Source organism: Vidua macroura, chromosome 3, assembly GCF_024509145.1.
Source record: "Vidua macroura isolate BioBank_ID:100142 chromosome 3, ASM2450914v1, whole genome shotgun sequence".
NCBI classification, from domain to species: domain Eukaryota; kingdom Metazoa; phylum Chordata; class Aves; order Passeriformes; family Viduidae; genus Vidua; species Vidua macroura.
In genome coordinates this window covers 42,653,591-42,675,062 of record NC_071573.1, presented here as the reverse complement: position 1 = coordinate 42,675,062, position 21,472 = coordinate 42,653,591, and the positions used below count along the sequence as shown (strand labels likewise).

Below are 21,472 nucleotides of genomic sequence, written 5' to 3'. Positions count from 1 at the left end.
GCGGCCGCCGCCCCTACCCACCGCGCCTCCGCCGCTCTGCCGGGGCGAGGAGGAGGAGGCGCCACTCCAGAGGCCCGCTGTGCACGTACGCCACTTCCAGCCCGCCAGCGCCGCCGGCGCGTCAGGCGGGCGTGGCCGGCGGGCGTGGCCGGCTCGGAGTCGGCCGTGTCCTCTGCGCCGCTGGGTGAGGGGCTGAGAGGCACCGCTGCAGTCATGGGCGCACGGACAGGCCGCGGGGTGGCCGCAGTGCTCTCGTGGGGATGGCGCCCTTCCCCACCCTGTGACGAGTGCGGCCTTCCCGGCAGGGACAGTGGGGAAATTGCTGGGGGGTGTCACTGGTCTGGGCTGCCGGGGCCGCCCCATCGTCGCTGGGCAGGTCGCTAATCTGAGGGTGCCCCGTGACCCCAGTAGCGAGCTGCCCCGCTGCCCCTGTGGGGTGTGGGCCTGCCGCAGGTGAGGCGGGGGCACCGAGGAGCGGCGGGTGACGTGGAAGCTGGGCACTGTGGCTTGAGTGACAGGCAAAGTGGCGGCGGCGGCGGCGGCATCTGGCTACAGTGAGTTTTGTCACTCCCGTAGGCCCCAAAATATTCCCGCCGGATAGCTGGTAGAACGGGAGAGACGTACTGTCTCCTTCATAAATAACACGTGGCTTGTGTCCCGCCTAACGGAGTGGTAGTGAAGGCTGGAGCTAGGCTGATTAAGAAATGAAAAAGCGAAAAGCAGGAAGAAGGAGCCAGTTGATGTAGCTGCCGAAACAAGGCGAGACCAGGAGTTGGGGCCTGTGCTGTGATGAACATGGTGAAGTCCCTGACAGGCAAAAGGAAGCTCGTTTGGCAGAGCAGTGCTGGTGGAGGGACAAAGGTCTCAGCTCAGTCACATCGGTTGTCAGAAGCCATATGAACATCTGGACTCCTCTGAGGTGATGTTTAAACTTCCACTGATCCAATTAATCGTGGTTTTGCTTGCTTGTGGTATAGTTTAGGAAAAGTGGAGTTTCTTGCAGTACAGCCCAACACGGTGGTCGGTGCTTCAGAGCCGTGTGCTGAGGCAGAGCAATGATTCCTCCTGGGCTGGATATTCTCCTGCCCATCTTCTCAGAGAACCATTTGGTGAACTGACAGCAAATAGCTGCTCAATGGGCTGGGCTGGTGAGACACGATGTATACCGTTGGTCTGCACTGTAAGTTAAGCAAATCCATTCTAAAGCCCAAGAAGTGTAAAATACATGACCCAATATACAAATCTTGAGGTAGAAAGGTGAAATGAACCCAGAGGCTGCCACAGGAGTTCATGTGACATTGGATAAGTGATTTGTTCAGTGCCACTGTAGAAGAGGAATACTAATGCTTTTGATTCTCACAGGCTTTTTTTTGAGGTTTAACTCCACAATATACTTGTATTATAGTGACATGACTTTATGTATGCAATTAAAATGGTTTAGTTCTTATCTCTCCTATAGAACTGGATGTAGGATTGATCAGCATAGTAATAGGACTTGGAGGAATGTTTGGCACTGAGTGTACTATATGAAGAATGCAGGAGAAACAAAGTGTACCAAGGCTACAAGTGCCTTGTGGTACATACATGAAAAATGAGAAGGAAAACCAGGGTGAATTATTAGAAAGGCTAAAGGAGTACTGAGAGGACAAGGTCATGAAAGCCCAGTGGATAAAATTTCAAGGTGAATATGACTAATGAGCTCCAAGGGAGAATTAAAACCAACCACAACAACCAAAAGAAAAGAAGAGATGGCAAATGAACTGGAAAAGATGGCAACTAAAAAACAAAATTCCAGATTAGTAATTTCTTTGTGGTAAGGGCAGAAGGAAGTAGATTAAAACCAAGTTTTAAATCCAGTGCGTGAAGTGGACAGATTTTTAATGTATATTTAATGAAAGTTTTTCCTTCAACTATAGGTATATGAGGTATGTCAAAAATACTAGGTTTAGGCATTCCTCTAGCATGCTTTAAGATGAGATTAATTCAGCTGATTTCCTTGGACTTGCAGCATTTTTAAACTGGGCTAAATGAGAAGAGAGTCAAGGCTGTTCTTTTCAAAAACTTGAGAAATGTAAACAGTGGTATTCTGCCAGATAGAAACTGAAGAGTTAAGGATCTTTTGCATTTGTTGTGTACTCCTTCAGGAAACACAATGGAGATGAAAGTCACAGACTTGAAACTCAATCATCCAACCATGAAACAACTCGGAAAAAGACCAAGGCACAAATATGGTGCCTGGCTAAAATATAAGGGTAGTTATTAATTTACAGGCTAATTTGGCTTCAAATGTCTTCTGTTCTTTCCCTCTCTTTTCCACATGTCTTTTGGGATGCAATTAAAGGTCTTAGTTTTGACATTTGCTAATGTCCTAAGCTACTTCAGGTTGTCTTGACATTATACTGTTTCACAGCATGGTCAACATGGTCAACAGAAATACCAAGTTCAACAAAATCAATTTTTGGGTATATGAAGCATTTGCCTTATTATTGCAGCACTACGCCAGTGACACAAAACCTAATGAAGGTTGTTTTACAGTGACAAAGCTGTGTTGAGGAGCAGTGGTGGTCAGGAAACTCAGGAAGACAATGAGTATTTATATTACAATAGTGTCTGCAACAAGCTGGAAATATTTTCCAAGCATAGAAGACTCTATTCATTGCCAGAGAGCTTGTGCCTTAAAAGACAGTGTAAGGACAAAGCACAACAAAAAGCAACATATGGTATACTAAGTAACATGATCAATATGATGGTTGCCAGAACAGAGGAGGAAGGGACTTCCTTCTCTTTTTTTTTCAGCTGGTTGCTCTTTAATTGGTCCCTAAAGTGGACTTTCTAAGATACCTAATTTCTTGTCTGTGTCATTGAATGTTGGAAAAGAGCTTTACTGCTGACTAGGTAATGATGAGACATACTGCTTTGCAGAGAATGCAGTGAAAAGTCTTTAAAATTAAATACCAGTCATGATGAGGATGTTATGGGATAAACTTAGTGCAAGGTCGTAGTTTTTTATCGCCACTTAGATATGGATCTGATATGTTTATTAGAAAGAGGAAAAAAAAGGTTGGTCAATGAATAACTTTTCTGTTTTTATTAAGTAGTAATAATAGCTGCATTTATACCATGCTTTAGTTAGCTCATGTACTGCAGAGCTGAGATTATATAAGCAACCAAAAAAGAATCTTTGAAGCCCAGGGAGAAGGGGAATGCAGAGTAATAAGGTTATAGAAGGTTACAAAGTCAGTTTAGAAATAGAGTTTAAATGAAAAGTAATCTCATGTTGTGATAGTTTTGCTGTGAATAGGAAAAAAAAGTGCTTGGACTCCAGGCTTTTTCATTGGTGCCAGAAGGCCTTTTGGAAGCTACATGTGCTGAGGTCAGTGGTAGCATCAGGCATCAGTGAGACAGATGAATGTCCACAACAGCATCATAATTAAAAGTCAGAACCTGGGGGCTTGTAGCATTTGCTCTCCTCCACCCAGACCACTCCACCATGTTCTTCAGCCTGACTGCTGCTATTCCACTTAAACCATTATTCACTGGTCTCAACAGTGCCATTTTTCAAGCTTGCTTTTCATACTAGCAAGTAAACTGTAACAGGTTTGCAGATTTTCCAAATTAAAGGAGAGAACTGTTTGTCTGAGTTGAATTCTCTGTTAAACTCACTTCCTTTCTAATCAGGACAAAGTGTACAGAGTACATCCACAAGGCTATGCAAGTGCTCCTTTGTTGAATGCACGCTCTTTTCCTGAGGTGCTCAAAGGGTTAGCATGGTTTATTTATCTCCCAGATACCTCCCCTGGCCCCTGTTTCTGCGAAGCAAGGAAAGGGTCTCCGAGTAGACGTGATCTGAAAGGTGTGGGGTTATTGTGTGGCAGGACTAGTGCCAGCCATTACAGAGAAGCACATGACCAAACACAGGGTCCCCTCAAATCACTTGGGCAGCATAACTGAGGAGGTCTCAGATATGCCAGGAACATGGTGTTTTCCACAGTATGAAGTGGCATAGGGCACTTGGGACAACAGAGAATTTGGCTTAGAGCTCTGAAAATAATCTGCAGTACCCTGTACCATCTTTCATTCTGATTAGTGCTTGTTGATGCCATTGTAGAGTTTCCTTAAAAGTTTTTCCTGAAATTAAAGTAATAGAATAAGTTGGTTGTTTATCACTGAATATCATAATGATCTAATGTTTAAAAGAAAAAACCTTTCATTGTATGTGTTTATAAGTGTTATAAGGAGTATTCTCAATTACTTTATGTAAACTTGTGTTTAATACTGTCTTTAATATTATGAGATTCCTCCAGGCTGTTTAACTAAAATTGGTTTTGCTGTCCCTGAATCTGTCTGAAATTATATGCAGTTTAATATCTGGGAATATAGCCTATTTTTATTACACCAAAAACATGGTTAGGGTTGATCCAGAGAGATTTATATATATGAAAATTTTTGTCGACTGTAATAATTTTATTCATGTTTAAGGAAAATTAATTATGCAAGTGAAATACAAAACCATGGTTTTTTTTTCTTTTTAACTGAAAATTTTGCTTCCAGATGTCTGTATCTGTAAAGCTATGGAAATGCAGCATAGCTTAGAAAATGCTCAAGATCAACTCATTCCAGTTTTGTCCTCATTTTAAACTTTGTACCATGGAAAGTTCAAAAGCTTTTTTTTTTCACATTGTTTGTGAGATTTCTCCAGAGAGAGTATTTCTGGCTCTGGTTAGAAAAGAACTCCCTGTCATACTAAAGATTGACAATTACGTACATTTTTTGGCCTCTAACTTAAGCAAGCCAGCAGGTCTTGGGGTGCTTAACGTCCAGTTATGAACAGAAAATTACTTTTAAAGAACATTTTTTAAACCCATTTGAAATTCACTCACTGATACAGCAATAAGCAGTTTTGGGGGCAAAAAAAAAGAGAGAGATTCCTGTTTTATCTGTATGTAGGTCAAATTTATCTGAACTGCTCCAGAAATTTTTCTTGATTTTTCTGCAGACAGGTCTTCCAGAGTGAGAACAGAGGACTCCAACATAAAGCCCAGTGCTTCATAGCACCACAATCACAAAAAGACCTGTTCATTCTGCATCTGATATGTGCTTCTTGCCTCTCTGTCATCATGATTCAGCATGGTGACATGCTGAAAGGTCATTAAGGTGGAAACAATGCCGAGCAGTGTTACGATGATGTGACCTGCCACAATTATTTTGTGTGTACCTGATTTATTGCACATCATATTTTCTCTTTCCTTGTCTTTCGGCTGCCAGGCACGTAGTTTGTACTTCTGCCAGTACCTGGTCTTGTACTTGGAAAAGAGAACAGGGATACCCTGGGGTGTAGGCAGGGACAGTTTGCCCTCTGCCCCTTGGTTTGGGAAGCTTGAGAATATCTCAGCTCATGCCTTGGAATATATCGTGCTATTTAATGAGTTACAAGAGCTCAAGAGAGGAACTCAAGAAGTGTTCCTTAAAACTATGAAGACAAATTTGTTAAAAACCTGGACATTTTATCTTTGGATATGCAGTTGACGCAGTTTCTTTTCCCTTTCTCCAGATGACTAGCACAATTTCTGATACCCCTAAACTCTTTTTCTTATGGAGGCAGTTGTATAAGTAGGGGAGATTCCAAGAAAACGGTGAACTTAAAAGATTTGCTGCTATGAGAGCCCTGTCTCAGTAATTTAAGAGAGGAAGGAAAAGATAATAATGAGTGAGGTTTTGAGCTGATAAGACTGACTAGGTGGTATTCCTCAATAACACTTAGCAGTTTGATTTTTGTTCTTTTTTTTTTTTTTGATGAGGCAGTTTCTTGAGAAGAATGGGGACAGGCTTCATTTTGTTTGTTTTTTGAGTGAAGAGTGGTGTCCTCCCTCTTTTCTTGAACAATGGGAATACAATATTATAGCTCATGTTTTGTTAAAAATATTAAAGTAGCACCTGTCCCAAAGAGCTCACCTTTGCCAGGTCTGGCTACAGACGCACAAAGACAAAAGCACTCTGAGCTTGAACCCCAAAGAGCCACTGCAATGCAGATGGACTCAATACTTACTGTGTTTTCTGTCACTAGCCATTCTTCCTTCTGCCAGGACAGTGCCTGTGTTCCCATGCCCCCCTCTGATGCATAACATGATTTAATGTCCTGTTGCTCTCCTGCCATTGCACCCTTCAGTGTCTATCCCATGCCAAAAGACTTTGTGATGTCTATTCTTGCATTTCCATTCTTCCCAAAGACACTGTGCCCTTATTGTATGCCTTTTTTGTTTGCCTTCAGTGCTCCTCTCATGCTCTTCTTCAATGCTTTCTTCAGTTGTGGTTCATTTAAGACCCAGCGTTGAGTTGCTGCCACCAGAAGGGGTGGTTCTGCTCCCTCCAGAGCCTTTCTCCTTGGTTTCACTCTTGTCAAGCCCTTTGGTGAGTCAGTTCAAGAGAGTAATTTTCTGTTGGATTAACAAGTTGGATCAGCTTACCAAGTGGTTTGATGTGGTGTAAGAGAGGGTGTGGACCAGCAGGGCCAGGATCTGGGAGGGAAAAGCAGGACCACCCAAGTCAGAATAGTAAGTGCAGGGTGTTTTGTACCAAGACAGGATAATGGCTAGCATCACCTGATACTGTTATCTAAGGATGCAAGGAGAGGTGTTTCAGGCTATTGATGGTGCAAACAGCATGCCAACTTACAAATGTTGTAAGTTTTTGTTTGTTTCTTTGTTTTTCTTTTCAGGTTTTAGTAGTTGAAAGGTTCTGGCTGTTGATGATAACAGTTATTGATATTTTAGAACTGAACTCATATTAAAACTTGTGATATTGATGCACACTCATTATGATGGTGGTCTCTGTCTTATTCTGCCTATGCTAACAAGCACAACCCTCTGTGCAAATACTCTTTGACTAATACCAGAGTATTAGGTATTAGTATAAGGTATTTCATGTTTTAAAGCACATCCCAAGCAACTTATACCAAGGACAGATACTTAATAAAGCAGGAATGCCAGTAGTGGATATACAATAATTTAAATTCCCATATTACGAAAATTGTTGTCTCCTCCCTGCATGATCTAAACTGACACTTCATTTTATCTCTTTCAATGGGCATTCAGATGACGCAATGCTGTTCATGAATCCACTGAAACATAATGTTGGAATTGTACATTGGACAGCTTTTACAAAGCAGTAGTGAAAGATTAAGTCCTGGAAAATTAAGCTTACAAGGATTTTGTACAAGTGCACAGCTAAATTTGTATTATTAACATCCTTGTTTTGTGTTCAGAGTGATGGTGTGTGCTACAGAGCTGTAATTAGTGCTGGGTTGTGATTGAGTCTTGCTATCATTCTGCATCAGCTTGTCACTTTTTGAGTCACCTGAACCTGTTCCTTGCTCATCCAGTCAGCTAATTAGTGACTTAGAGAAAAGGTGGCATTTTATTGGTACTAAAAGAAATGGCCTTTCATTTTTATGCAGAAGCAAAAAACAGGTCAAGAAGCAACTTGCTCCTTCTTCACCCACTTACAGTGCAAGGGAAGATGATAACATTTATCTTGTCGGAGGTGAATTTCGCTTTTTTTTCCTTTCCTGTTGCATTAGGCTTATATTTTCTCCCTGGAATTATTCTCTTATTCTCTTTTTTTGTTGTTGTTTCAGGTTGTTTGTATCATTTTCAGGTTGTTTGTTCATTTGTTTGTATCAGGGTGTATGTGTGTACCCTCAGATTGTTGGTAATGCTGGGACCATGTTCACGAGTTTTCATTAGAAAGCAGATTCCTAAAAAGGGTTTCTCCTTTAGATTAGAGCTTCCTCACTGTGTGATTGACTTCTGACTGGAGGGGACAAGCAGACAATAGATGAAGACTCTGTCCTCATCTATTTACCAAATTGTTCAAATGGCTGTTGAAATTTTTGTAGGAGGCAACACTCCTCCCTTTGTGCAAACATATCCTCCAATAAAAGCCATGTGCTGTGGGCAGAAGTAGTCAAAGGCTTGCTTTCTCTGTTTTTTTTTTTTTTAATAAACAGCAGCTTATCAGTTTCAGAGGCTGAACATGGCTAGCTCATATATGCACACAGACTGTGTTTGTGAATATGCCTGTGAACCCAGCCTGACTCCTACCTTATTTTAGCTGCAGCTACAGCCATTTATCCACTATTTTAAAGCATATTCTGTATTTGACTTGTGACATGAGTAAAAAACATGCTGAATCATATCTTTGTGGAGCAACATGCAGCAGTGCACTTGTTAATGGAACCTTATTTTTGATTTAAAAATATCAGCCTCAATCTTTTAAGGAAAAATATCAGCACGAAGCTAAAAACAGTTTTTCTTTTCTGTTATCTTAAGATAGCTCTGAATCACAGACCTAGGACAAAAATCAGTTGAGAATATGGGTTCATGGTAGAGAACCTGCCCCAAGCATGTCAGGAAGAAAAGTTTTCAGAGGTTCATAAATGTCAGTGTATAACATCAAACACATGCCTGGTGCACTACATACTGTACTGCAAAGGTTTAGTGATTGTTAGATGCCAGGCCAAGCTCTAAAGCAAGGTGGAAACTCATTTCCCTTTGTAAGCCTGCAGAGCAGCTAGATGTGAGCTCTTCCAGAAAACTCTCTGGAAACTTTCATCTAGCCTCAGTGCTCTATAAATAGAGGAGGTCTTCATCCCTGAGGAGGTTTTGCAATGTCGTGTGGGGGAGTGCTGAGCTCCGATGGAGGCAGAGGAAGCAGAGTTGTGGAGCAGTGTGGTGGAACCAGGAAGGGGAACAGGATCTCCTTCATTGTGAGATGCAGTGTGAGGACAGGTTGAGAGGAGAATAATTAAGATATAAGGCTCTTCCCAAAAATGCGTGTGGAGGGAGAAATTCCCTTAGATGCTATATAGAAACTACTGCCAGCAGTGTGGAAAATGAAGCCACAGTGACCGTCAGCTGCAAATGACAAAAAAAGATACCTGCCTCAATCAGGCAATAAACACTCCTGAAGAGGGGATCTTTCCCTCCCCCCCACATATGGAGAAATGGTTTCACTGGGACCAGTGAATACAGCAATACATGCTGTAAGAAATGCTGTAGTTTACTACGTAGAAATTACTCCATTTTTCTGATAGACTGTCATGACTGTGATAATATATGACAGAGTAATCACAAACATAACTCTGGACTAAGTCCCAAGGGCAAGACACTTGGAATTCTGTTTCTGAAAAATATGTAAATATAGAAGGAAACCAGGTGACTGTTACAGAAACCAGAAGAGTCTGACCTAACAACTCTCCCTTTTCATTAATGTAGGTCCCTTGAATGTGATGGCAGATTAAAAAACATTGTCTTCCAAAATTTAGCTACACTGTATTTTCCAAGATTTAGCTACTGTTTAAATATGGGGGAGAAATTGGTTTTGGGTGAAGTTTCATGTATTATTTTCAAAAGAAATAACTTTAAGAAATGGGATTGAGAAAGGAAAATTTTGCTCTGACTTCTGATAGTTCAGCCTCATAGCAATATCAAAGTCTTGTATACTAGACATTTGAAAGAGGCATATTTCATTACTTGTATGGTTACTTTTGGGGGAAAAATCTGAAAATATAAAAAAGAGGCTTAATTTTGGCTATGCTCAGTAATTTGGAGTGAACAAGGCTAATTTTGAAGGCAATATTCTATCTACAGAAGAATGAAAAAATGAAAGCAAACTATTTTCCTGCTTACAGACTGCACTAGTCTATAGATAAGTTATTTTTTCATATCAAAGACCTTTGATATGCAGTCTTTAAATGTTTTTCTTCCTGCCAGCAGAGTTTCAGAGTTAAGAGAAAACTTTATTTTGTTGATATAAAAACAATATGGAAATAATATAGGAAAACTGAGCCACTACCCTACAAGGCTATCATTCCTCTGCCTTCCTGAAAGTATAATCCAGCTACAATTTCTTTAAAAGAGCTTACAATTTCTTCATCTCTTTAATGGTGAGGGAGGTGTGTTTTCTGTACCAGAACAGTGCTTACTTCTTTCAGTGTGCTGAGGTTTTATGGTGGAATTTTAAGACCAGCCCTTAGATGGACTAGAATGTATGATACAAAGTGCTAATTGTAAGGTAAATTACAAGGAGAAAAACCTCACAAAACCAAAACTGATGACAAATCATGCTTGGCTTGGTCATGCTTGGCTTCTAAGTAATCGGGACAAAATGTACAAATGGGAGGGGATTTCTAACAGTGTCATGCATTAGCTCCCAAAAAATTCCCTTTGCTTTTTTATTCCAGTGAGCAAAGTCATTCTCACATATCCTAGCCTGCTGCAACAGAGTAGTCTACTGCAATGTCAAAAGCCACAATGGAAAGAGTTTCTTCATGTAAATAAGCCTGTTCACACACACAAGCGAGAAGTAGTCACTGCAATGTTGGGGTAATCCCTCTGAGCAGCTTCTCAGACACCTTGAAGTCGTGCAACCATAGCTGAAATGTGTTGTGTGGTTTTAAGAATATTTTGTTAACATTTTGCTAACTACTGAAATACATTGTTCATAAATTGGTCTGGCTGCTTGCTGTGTTGCTGTGAGAGTGTCTGAGAAAGAAGGGAGAGGCTAGAACTTGTTTTCAAGTGGTTTATTAACTGTTAAACTCATAGCTAGAATAAAAGCAGCAGCAAATAACCTGATCTTTGTGTTACAACAGTGTACAGTCTCACCTTCTCCCTTTTTGCATCGTATTTCCTATCTAGGTCACTGTGCAGTGCAAGGCTGTTGATTTACAAGATAGTGTTTCCACACATTGCCCCAGACATGGTGATGACAGGCACGTTTTCAGACTGTTTATGCAAATCACTAGTGTCTTTAGCCTACTCCTGACACAAATTTTGCTTTCCTCCTTGCTGGTTTGGTGCCTGGTATGGCTTGCCCAGCCTTATGGATGGCACTGGCTATACTGACATCTAAACAGCTTTGTAGATAAAGCCATCTTGCTGTCAGCCTGTTAAACATAGATTCCGTCACTACTCTGCAACTGCTGTGTAATTAAATGGTTCTGCTAGGCATACTCTGGCTTAATGAGTTTTATGAGTCATGGTGGCAAAGAGAAAGGAGAGTCCCCAAAAACAAGAATGCGCACAAACACCCTCTTGATAATTATCTTATTTAGAGAATAAGGTTCTTGTTGTACAGAGAAGTCAACACCAGGTCTCTTTGGATCCCTTGTCAGAGGATCTCACACTGATGCCTGCTAAGGTACCCAGAGAAAGTGATTTTGCAGTTCTGAATTACATAAAACAGTAGTACAGGCACTTGCAAGAAAGTGGTTTGTTTGTGGCATCTTGATTTGAGAGTGCTTGAGAAGGAAGTGCGGAAGGAAGCGCGGAAGGAAGGAAGTGCGGAAGGAAGTAAGTGCGGAAGGAAGTGCGGAAGGAAGTGCGGAAGGAAGGAAGTGCGGAAGGAAGGAAGTGCGGAAGGAAGGAAGGAAGTGCGGAAGGAAGGAAGGAAGTGCGGAAGGAAGTGCGGAAGGAAGTGCGGAAGGAAGTGCGGAAGGAAGGAAGGAAGGAAGGAAGGAAGGAAGGAAGGAAGGAAGGAAGGAAGGAAGGAAGGAAGGAAGGAAGGAAGGAAGTGCGGAAGTGCGGAAGGAAGTGCGGAAGGAAGTGCGGAAGGAAGTGCGGAAGGAAGTGCGGAAGGAAGTGCGGAAGGAAGTGCGGAAGGAAGGAAGGAAGGAAGGAAGGAAGGAAGGAAGGAAGGAAGGAAGGAAGGAAGGAAGGAAGAACTTGCAAATTCTGTGCTCTCATAAGCTCAACCCCAAACCCATCTACACCACAGTACACATATTACACCTAGGAGAAGAGCATTGCTAGGCCCCAGTAGTCAAGATCTGAGTGTTTAAAGCATCACCAAAAACATGTCTCACTAGCTGCAAGCAACTAGGGGCATAAAAACTGCGGCTCTGCTTGACCCCAGTTGGACTTCAGTGGAACCTTCTCCTTGACTGCAAGTGGGGGGGAAGAGGCAGTCAAGGAGCATAGAGGGATGAAAAAGCGTTGGGCACATCTGGAGTTCCTCTGACCAGATTCACCCTCTTGGTGTAGCTTGCACTGAACACAAACCAAAGTCAGCTCCTGGGTGCATGGGGCAGATCAGCACAGAGGTGCCCAAGTCAGTGTGTAAACTCCAGGTCTGTTGGCTGAGGTGATTACCACTCACCCAGCTCTCAGGCACCCACACCCCGCCAGCTTTCCTTGACCTATTTACTAGCATTGAACTAGATACAGGCAGACCTTGTGTTTCAGCTGCCTGAGCTAGCACAGCTCACTTTAATTCCAGAGGACCAGGTGAAGCATACAGTTTTGCTGACAAATCTGGGAGGGTAGTGGTGGTTAGGAGGAGAATGGTAACAGCCAGGGCTGAGGTACTGACACTTCAACAACAGCTGGAAGAAGACTTGAGTCTCCAGTCTGGCTGGGTCCATATGGCTGCAGACAGGCTATGACTCACAAGCAGGGCTTTGAGTAGAGCTATTCCCTCCCTTCCTTTCCCCATGCTGCCCCAGGGGTTGCTGCAGCTGCCCCAGCAACCTGCCTGCCCCTCCTGTGGCTCTCCTTGTCTCATCTGAGCCTGGTGTGCTCATGTAGGCACTGCTTGTGCTGAACCGGCTCATGTCCAATGCTTGCAGCAGCACACAGCACAAATGACAGGGCTCTGTGCTGTTCCCCAGATGGGACAAGTATCAGCCTCTGCTGCAGCCCCTCTGCTTACACTCCTCCTTTCACCTTAAGCTCTTCATCTATCTGGGTCCTGTTGCAAATGCTGAACTAAACCCTTAATAACCCTGAACAGGGATGGAGGCTTAAATCTAATAAAAGATTAGAGTATCTTAGCAAGATATATGCTTAACTAAGGGTCCTGGGTCTGTAACTAAAGTCTAAAATGTCCCCAGGCAGCTGGCTACACCCCTGGTGGTGCCAGGACTTGCTCAGCAGCTGCCTGTGTGAGCTGCTGGTCCCTGTTCAGTCAGATCTGCTGCTGTCTGTTCGAGATCAGGACACCAGCTTTGTTTGGTGGGCATCGAAGGTGGCACATGAAATACTTTGCAAAACCCTGCAAACCTGAGACAGATGTCTGACCTGCAGAGTGGGATTCACAGAGCCTGTTCCTCCAGACACAGACAGTTTCTTGCTTCTTGCCTTTTCAGTCCTCCAGGCACTTTTTGAGGTAGCCACCAAAGCACATGCTTGAGGTGCTGGCAGAAGAGAGGCCTGTGCAAGCAGGAAACATGGTCTGTATATGAGAAGCATGGGAGGTCTGGCATACAGCACCTTCAGTTTGTACGTCCCAGAAAAAATGAAAAAAACAGTAAATAAAGCTGTCTGCTTGTTTTGGCTCTGGTGATTGGAGATTGAAACTAGGTAGTGTGAATTAGTATAATTTAATTTTCATGACTGTCTTTTATAAGCTCTAAAGTTCTTCATCTCATATGACTTACAATCTTTATGGGCTTCATTTTTGATCTCTTTTTAGACGTTGGTATATCCATGCTATTTTTAGCCTTGCAGACTATTTTTTAGTAATAGCTACAAGATAGAGTCTTTTTTTTTAGCCAGCCTGGTAGCCCAAACTGTGCCAGACTCTCCTTTTATACCCTGATTGCTGCAACATCCTTTCTCTGGTTGTGAGACACACGCTCGTTGACCCTGCAGCTGTATACACATTGACAGGGCTGCTACAAAAGTTGTTTTCTTTGCATGATGTTTTGTCACCCCTTTCTACTGATCTCCTTACCTCAGTAAGAGAAGAATTCAACCCAACTTATACAAGTCCATTTATATTGTGGCTGATGGTATTTCTCTGTACGTGCAGATGAGCTTCTTTGTTGTGCACAGTGGGTGGAACGACTTTGTGTGCCATACATGGGGAAATATTGTAAAGCTGCTCTCTACAAGCACAGATTGAGTTTCACTGATTTTAAACCATAAAACACACCTGATTATCTTTGCTTTAAGAACCTTCCAAGCCTATCTCCATTCTTTCCAGCACAAAATACAAGGTTTTCAAGGTAATGCCATATTTCCCCATGCTTAGATTTTTACCCCTGCAACTTTGCTCTCTTTATCATGCTCCCTTTCACTTTTGGGAGATACTTCAGGGAACATCTGCTTCCCAGATGTTCCTTAGACCATCTGCAGTCAAACTGGCAATGGCAAATCTGCAGGTGTCCCACTGCCCCTTGGGCTGGCCAGGCAGTGATACTGCAGGGCTACTGCACTTCTAAGTGGGGATGACATAAAGTGCTATCACATCCTGCTCAAGTTCTTTGCATGCTGCAAACAAGATTAACTTGGATCTTAGAAATTAAAATAATACAAGCTATAAGCTTGTATAAGCTATAAGTTCATGCAGATGTTTATAGAGATTGCTTAGGAAATAAAGATCCCAACTGTGATAAAAATAATGAAAGAAAATAATCTAGATTATTTTGGTGAATTCTGTTCTCTTACTGCCACACAGAATGTATCTTGCAGGCTATTGTAGCTCATCAATCTCTTTTGTTTTAAGATAGTAATTTCTTTCTTCCCTAACCCCATATCCTAATATATGCATTATACAAAATAAAATTTTAGCTTGTCTATGCTAGAAAAGGGTACTGTTACAACAATGCAGAAGTAATCATTTACACTTGTTGTGCAGACAGCATAAAGACATAATGGAACAGCAACTTGCAATTAAAAACTGGAAGAAATTAAGTGGTATAAGTCACCTCTCTATCATCAAAAGAAGGGATTTTGCCAACATAAACGAGTTTGGTTACAAAACCTCACAGTTCTTACTGCAATTATTATACTAGGAAAACTTGTAGATCCAGATTGCATACAAAAACAGCAGCCACCAATATCCCAAGGACTTGTTACACTGAAGTCAGTCCAGTTGTAACTCTTGATTTCACTGAAAGTTATTCCAAGAATGACTTTGTCCCACTGGACTGGGTTTCCTTTCATAACAGGAGCATAAAATGTTCTTCTAGTACAATCACATATTCCAGGAAATATGTAAAAAGGATTTTTTTTTTATGGTGGGGGGAGGGACCATGCCGTGAAGATGAATCATTTCTGTATTGGAATTCTTCCACTCCAGTAAGTATCCAACCTCCCACCAGCATGCTGCCCTCCGTATTTTGCTGGCTTGTGAGATTTTTACAGCTCCAGGTGGCCTCTTTTTCCCTCCTAGATAGCACAGCTCAGCCTCACAGCCAACACAACAGCTAACCAGAACTTTTTTTAGCTTGATAAATATATATGTGTGAAGGCATTGTGTGGTGTGTGTGAATCCAAGTGGGGCCAAGGTGCGAGCTGGGCAGCATGCAGCCCAGGGCTGAGGCAGCTCTGTGCCAGGCAGGAGAAGCTCTGCCCCTCCCAGCACATAAGCAGGGGGAGCTTTCAGCACATAGGGCACAGCCATGTAAATCCCTCTCAGCTACACAATTTCCCAGCTCCATATTTTAGTTTCTACCCAGTGCTCAGGTGCCTTGTGCTGGGCATGCCAGGTTACCTCCAAATGGATGGCTTGGGTGCCTTGCCCCATACTCAGCCTGTGCTCTTCTCCTTTATCTGGGCTCTCCTATCTGCTCTGCTATGTTATGGCTTTTCTAAGCCTGGCAGAGAAACAAAAACACCATCTTGCTTTCACCAGGAGAAATGAAGCTGTTTCTGGGCTTTGAGGCAGCAAGACATGAGGAATGCTCACTTAAGTTGGTTGTCACTGGTGGCAAAGTCAGCAGCTGGAATGGTGGTGGCTTTCCTAGGTATTTTAGAGCAGAGCTTGGGAAGCTGGAATGGGAGCATACAAAGTACTGCCCTGCTCCCACCTCTGCTATTTCTGCCTCCTGTGATGGTGTTATGGCAGCATATCTAACTCTCCAAGATCTTCTGTCACCTCCCTTTAACAGCTTGACCATTTCTATATTCTCTTGAGTGGTAAGAGCCAGTCCCAGTCCTGGCCTTTTATCCTTGGAGTGGCAAAAGTCAGCTTTGCCAGTTCAGCAGGGGAGCCAAGAGAAATGGCTTTGGCCAGTTAGACCCAACCAGGTGCCCTGAAGTGCAACATTCCCTGGGTCTGCTCTACCAAGCACCACACAAGGGGTTGACATATTTTGGTACCTTCACTTATGATCAACACAGACCTGTTTCATTTTATATTGCAGCAGTCTAGGAAAGTGCAGATAGTCAGTGACTGGACCTCATCTTAAAACTCATTTAATTCAGACCTTTGCACTGGTCAGTCAGCAATTTTGCATGCAGCCAAGTGATGCTCAGACACCATAGGTGATATGGCCTGCCTATGCAGTTTCATGTGGTTCTAGCTTTGACTGTCATTGCTGTTTCTGCTTATGTTTGGGATGCTTTTTAGAGATGGTGCTTCATTGCCAGGGTGTGTGTAGCTTCATAGGATCAATGGTGAGGAAAGCCTGTATCACAGGTTGGCTTCTAGCAGGCATTCACATGTGGTTAGCTCAGACCTGACTTTGCACTGAATATGACTCAGAGCATGTCCCTCACTGCATTGGGCAGGGTGTAGGCATGTGCATCTGGGCAAAGCAGGTGCAAACCACTGTGTCCTGGGTTTCCTGGCCATTCATATGTGCGAATGGCCCTCCTTAGGCACCAGGGGATGTGTCACTTGGGGTGTTTTACCTCCCTGAAGAATCATGCCTTGGGTTTCCTTTCACCTCCAGTGCTTGGGTAAGGGGAGTTTGCTTTAACACGGTCAGGTTGAAAACTTCAAGTGGTTTAAGAGTTGCTTCACATGCAGCTCAGCTGTCACAGCTCAGCAGCAGCTGCCTCGAGAGGAAGAGGAGAGTGGGAAGTGAAGCATAGACACCCTACAGCTGTGGACTCTACCTGTGTGGCTCTGCCTTTGGCTGTTTTTGTAAAACACTGCAAAGTTTATGCATTTCAGTATCTGCCCTGTGCACATATTCCTGACTTGTTAAAAGCCTGCCGGTTTTTCTCCTTCATCTGTTTCTGCAGTTTATCCTAATTTGGTGTTTAGAAAAATCTTGTCACTCAAATTACACTAGCAGAAGGTGAAAGTAAGCAAGGAGGAAACAAGGACAACTGCATATATTCCATGTGGGTAGATTACTTTTTCTTTTCCCGTGGAACAACTGTGGATGTTTTTCTTATTTGAAAAAAAAAAAGAAAGAAAAAAAGGCAAAAAAACCCCAACTACTAACCAAGCCCCAGCCTCTGGCTAATTACCAGCTTCAGCTACACCAGACATACCCAGCTATATGCACATAGCTGAGTGATGCCCTCCCAGAACACGGCACATTCCAGGGACTTGGCTCTTTGGGATTAACTGGCTCTTTCATCAGCTTGGCTTGGACTACTGTTGCTGTTGATCCTGCAACACAAATCTTCCTGAGAAAGATACTCAGGATATTGACTACAAAACACCGCCATTTTAACAACCATGACACAGGATCCAACCCTCGGTGTTTTGGGCTGTTGTTACCAGAGATAGGAACTATATTACTGATCACAGCCAAATATGAAAATATGCATGCTTTGCAGTACGCAGTGTTGAATATCTAGTGAAGCAAGATGAAAATTATCATTTATGTCACTTGGGAGAAGGGGCACTGCCAGAATGTGGGTGGATGCACTTTATCTAACATCCTATCTAACATTAGTGGCTGAGGGCAGCAAGCAGGAGAATTACAACACTTCTGCTTGTGAAACATCATACGAGAAGCAGAAGGGTGTGGATTTGTCCACACCTCATTTTAGGTGTCTAAATGAAGCACCAGGGTCAGGAGCAAAGTTGTCCTGGGCACTTCCTCAGAGAGAGACGTGGTTAAGATTTTAGGAGGGATAAATTGCTTTCTGTAGGCACCTCTCTCTCTCTTGACCACAGAAGACCACAGAGAACTGCACTGCTCACCGCCTCACTGGCTGCAGCGAGGCAGCAGGGTGACGGAAACACTGCCTGAAGGAAAGATATTGGTACTTGTTTGGGGCCTCTTTAGGAAGGGAAGAGGGAAATACAAAATGATTGGCTCAGGATTCCTCTGGCAGGGGGACAGCCACAGCCAACAGTAGTCAGCATGTACAGCAGATCCTGTTATCTCCTGCCCAGAGGTGTGCTCCAGAGGAAGGTTGTGCTGGGACAGTCCCCTTGAGGTAAGAACCTCCTCTGATGCCAATCCCAAAGCTCTGCTGATTTACAATAGGATGAAAATAGCCCTCAGAGGTTTCACAGCAGTGAAAGGTCAGTCAGACTGGGACATCAGAGCCAACATACAAAGGAGTGGGTGAAATAGCTACTTTTCTGTCTATGTGCAGGAGCTCTGCTCTAAAGATAGACTGCTGAAATCTTTATTGTGACATTTGTCTGCCCCATCTGCATAGGAACAGGTTTACCTCTGCTATCACCATTAGAGAAGGTACTGGGCAGTCTTGAGAAGCCTTGGGCCCAGGCCAGGATTGTACTGTAGTAAGAGAAATTTAAAACAACCCTGTCCCATATTCCCTGCCTTCCACAAGCTTACAGTGTGTTACCTGTTAATGCTGTCTGTGAAAACTGGCAAGATCCTCTTCTCAAAACCCAGGGGACTCCTGGATTCCAGTAGAGCTGACATTCACATGAGCTGCAACTAAGGGCAAGTTCTATGCACCTTCTTGATGCCAGCATGTGCAAAGGAAAAGTCAGTGTTAACCTTCCCAGCAGACCCTGCTTTCCTGGGGTGCAGGGGACACCCTGCAGGTACCCACTCCTTCATCTGGCTGCAGAAAGCCCTTGCCAGCAAGGAGGGAGAGCAGAGGTGGGATGGCTTCAAGCAGTATTTGGAAAAGTTCCAGTTCTTACAAGGCCAGTACAATGCTGAATAAAAAAGGTGGGTGGTTTAGTAAACCTGGCATGGCCAGCAATGACAAAGTGACAAAGGGCATTTTCCTCGTGGTCAGCCTCAAGGCTGGGAAGGAGGGGCAGGTGCAGCTGCATGTCAGAGCAGGTGGTGAAAGTGTGCATCACTATGATCACACAGAAAGCCAGTCCCCAAGAGATGATCAGTGGCTTTGGGGGGGGGGTCTAAGATGCTCCAGGATGAGTTGGTACAATTGACAGAGCTTACAGTCCTGTTGCCTGACCCTCACTCTCCTCTGCCCCTTCTTCCAAGAAGGAGGTTTTGCAGTCCAAAAATATGAAAGAGCACTTCAGTGTTGTTCTTTAGCACCTGACTGTCCACCATAGTTAACATGCTGTTTTTAAAGTAGTTGGGTCCAGAAAAGATAACGTTAAAACTTTCAAAATACACATTTCTTTCCCCCTATGGGGAAAGGTCCTATGGATCTGTAGCAGTAACATGGATAGTCAACAACAGCTGTGTGCCTCCCCTTCCGTCTCTTCTCTCCAGGAGCCTGTGTGCCCCTCTCTTTCAACTGCAGTAGTGTGTGTGTTTTGGACAGGGCAGATGCTGGCTCAGGCAGGTCCCCACAGACACTTGTGCTGCCACAGCCAAGAGCAGGGCACGTTGCAATGCTGGGGCAGGGGCAGAAACATTGCACAGGGGGTCGGTAACCTGCCTGCCTCAGAGCCTGCTCATTTTGTTTCCTGTCACCGTGTTGGAGGAAGCACCTGGGCTGGAGAAATGAGCTGTTTAACTGCTGCTAAAGATCAAAATGAAGAACACCTCTGGAAAACTGGCAGCTGGAGAAATAGAAGAGGATTTTGTATTTTGAACACCACTGTGAGAAAAGGGAGTGACTGTCCCTGAGGGCTGGGAGACAGAGGTTCAAAGATTTGCCTCTCAAGTCTGTGCAACCAGTGAGATGCCTGCTTGTGTAAGACCAGAGTTGAGGAACACCTTCCTGCGACACCTCACAGCAACTGCTGTGAGGAGAGGAGCAGGAACAGAGATTGATTTCTTGGAGCACTGGCCTGGGTCACTGCAGGCAGCCATGGAGTAGAGGTTCTTTGGAAACTAAAGAGCTTTCATACCGAAAAGCAGCAACATTTGTTGCTGTTTTCCTCTGTGGGTAGCCTTTTTGGTCATCCTCTGGTAACTAGGAACTTTCCTCTCATTTCAAGACTTGGTCTGTTGATGACCAACTTGCAGTCAAATATTTTTGAGTCAGACTGTCCTTCAAGTTGAACAGTTTTACTTTTTCCCTCTTGTCCCCCCACACTGTTTATAGTGAGAAATCATAAGCTCTCTTATCCTTTGCTTTGCTGAAGTTCTTCCAATGTCTTACTGGCTGTTTATTCCCTGTAATGTTTCTGGATATGTCTTCACAGCACCTGTTCCAGTTTGAGAGCTTTCTGAAAACAGATCTAACTGGAATAGTATACAATATTCCAGATGAAGTTTCTCTAGTGTCTTTTCCACAATGCTATTGGAATAATTTGTGCTGCTTTTCTGTCTGATTTTTACTACACCATTTGACTCTATTTGTATAATTTAATCTCTGAGAGATTTCTGCCTGTGATATCCATAATTTTGGAGTACCAGCAACACCCTCCAGCTGTCTCCTGTTGACAGATTTCATCACAGATCAGTCATGTTTCACAACACCCCTGGTTTGTTGGGTTTTGGTTTTTAGTTTTTGTATTTTTTGGTGTTTTTTTTTTTTTCGGTTGGTTGTTTTTTTTTTTTAATATCTAAACTGTCAGTAAAAATATTGAAAGTCCTAAGACTGGTACTTGTGGAACCCCCTCATCCCAGCACAGCACCTGTCCAACGCAACTTGTATTCTTCCCTTAAGACAGTTCCTCACTGCTTTACAGTTTGCTGACTAATCTCCATCTTCTCCAGTTTGCCTTTTAATCACCAAAGTTGTGGCACTGAATCAAATGCTTTGCTGAAGTCCAATAGTTGAGATAGACTATGTTACCTCTGCCTAAAGAGGGATTGAGTTAATCACATCTAAGAAAGGTAATTGCTTAGTTTGGCATGATGTAGTTTTAAAAAACTCATCTTGCATATTATCCTGTTTCCCAGCTACTCATTACATACAATTTGTAGTTATTAATTCTCTAAATTTGTTCTAAAGCTCTTGATATGCAGCTGGTGGATAATCTGGTGAGGACATGCTTTATACACTTTCTTGTAAATCAGATGCAGGATTTTTGTGTGGTGGATTTCATATGCTGTATCTACTTGTTCTTTCATCAGCTTTTAATGTGGTCTGGTTTTAACTCTTATTAGGTGAGTGCTTGCTCATGAAGGTGTAGGCAGATTCAGTGACCTTATTCGGGACTGTCCATACAGGCTTTATGTGTTTTCAGGCATTTTATGCTTTAGTTCTCAGGTTGTGCACTGTGGGAATGCTTTGTGCCTTCAGGCTCTTGGGAGAATGGGTTGTAAAATTTGTAAAGAGTTGCTTGGCTGACTGTAGAATATAAAATTAGTGTTTGAAAAGGGAGAGCAAAACAGCCAGGGTAAATGCAGGTTCTCCTTGGAGTCACTCAAGTTTTTTGACAGCTGCAGTGTTGCAGGAGCAATTCAATGTCATGGGAACACAGGAAT

General features: G+C 43.2%; 1 protein-coding gene across 1 annotated transcript in view; it reads left to right on the top strand.

The window, feature by feature from the left end:
* Positions 1–572: 572 nt before the first annotated feature.
* TSNAX (translin associated factor X) overlaps positions 573–21,472 on the top strand; it is a 56,024-nt gene continuing 35,124 nt past the window's right edge. The window contains exon 1 of the mRNA XM_053972184.1: positions 573–919. The gene's annotated coding sequence lies outside the window, so the exon portion shown is untranslated. The remainder of the gene's footprint in view (positions 920–21,472) is intronic.